Genomic DNA, 1,558 nt, shown 5'->3' on the forward strand with positions numbered 1-1,558 from the left:
TTGCAACTTCTTTACTCGGTTGCAATATGCTCCTAAATTCGTTACCATAAGGCCTTATGGAAACGAGACAAAACGTTACGCCTAATTTTTCAATATTCGTTGTCATAGAATCTATTACAATGGATTTGTGTCATATAGTAACAATTTTATAGGGTTGTTATAGCCAATCTATGGTGTAGTGTTTGGTGTACCCTTGAGATATTTGAAAATTCTCTTAATGGCTACTAAATGAGATTCTCTAGCATCAGCCTGAAATCTAGCACAAAGATAAGTAGAAAACATTATATCTGGCCTACTGGCTGCCAAGTATAAAAGTGAGCCAACCATTCCTCTATAGTTTAAATTTCCACACACTTTTCAGTAATGTTCAATTCAAGTTTAGTGGCAGTGGCCATGGGAGTTTTGCAGATGTGCAATCCATTAAGTCTAAATTCTTTAAGAGATCATGCATATATTTAGTTTGACTAATGAATATTCCATCGTTAACTTTCTTAACTCGTAAACGAAGAAAGTAAGTTAGTTCTCCCATCATGCTCATTTCATATTTACTTTGTATCAGTTTGGCAAATATTTTACAAAGTTTCTCATCTGTAGAGACAAATATAATATCATTTACATAAATCTGAACAAGTATACTAGAGCCATTAATATTTCTAAAGAAAAGAGTTTTGTCGACAGTACCTCTTGTGAAATGATTTCTAAGAGGAACTTTGACAAAGTATCATACCAGGCTCTAGGCGTTTGCTTCAATCCATAAAGATCTTTCAAAAGATAATAGACATCATCTGGAAAGTTGGGATCTTCAAAACCTGGAGGCTGACTGACAGAGACTTCCTCCTCCAAATCTCCATTCAGAAATGCACTTTTGACGTCCATTTTATAGACTTTGAAATTGGCATGGGCTGCATAGGCTAGAAATTTTTTGATGGCTTCAAGTCTTGCAACATGAGCAAAAGTCTCATCGAAATCTATTCTTTTTTGTTGGCAGTCCCTTAGCAACCAACATAGCTTTATTCCTTATGACTATGCCATTCTCATCCATCTTGTTTTTGAATACCCATTTGGTCTCAATAGAATTCTTGCCTTTAGGTTTGGGTACCAGCTTCCATACTTTATTCCTTTCAAATTGGATTAGCTCTTCCTGTATAGCTAAAACCTAATTGATTTCCAACAAAGCTTCTTCTACCTTCTTAGGCTCATCCTGTAACTGAAAGCTTCTGTATAGACATACTTATTGAGTTGCTTTCCTTGTTTTTACTCTTGAAGATGCATCATCAATGATTAATTCAAATGGGTGATCTCTAGTACATTTTCATTATCGTGGTAGATTAGCTCTAGATGAAGAGGTCTCATAGTTATCTTGATATGTGACTGAGTTTTGATTCGAAGAAACTCCCCCTGAGTTTGTGGATCTTAGATTTGAGGTTGGGTTCTTTCATTTTATGATCTAGAATGGCTTTCAACTCCTATTGAGGGTTCAACGGATGCTGAATTTTATCTTTCGACCGATGATATAGTTTGTTTGTCAACGGATGATGCAATATGTCTTTCAATGAAT

Source organism: Apium graveolens, chromosome 7 (assembly GCF_009905375.1).
Source record: "Apium graveolens cultivar Ventura chromosome 7, ASM990537v1, whole genome shotgun sequence".
In the NCBI taxonomy this organism is placed as follows: Eukaryota; Viridiplantae; Streptophyta; class Magnoliopsida; order Apiales; family Apiaceae; genus Apium; species Apium graveolens.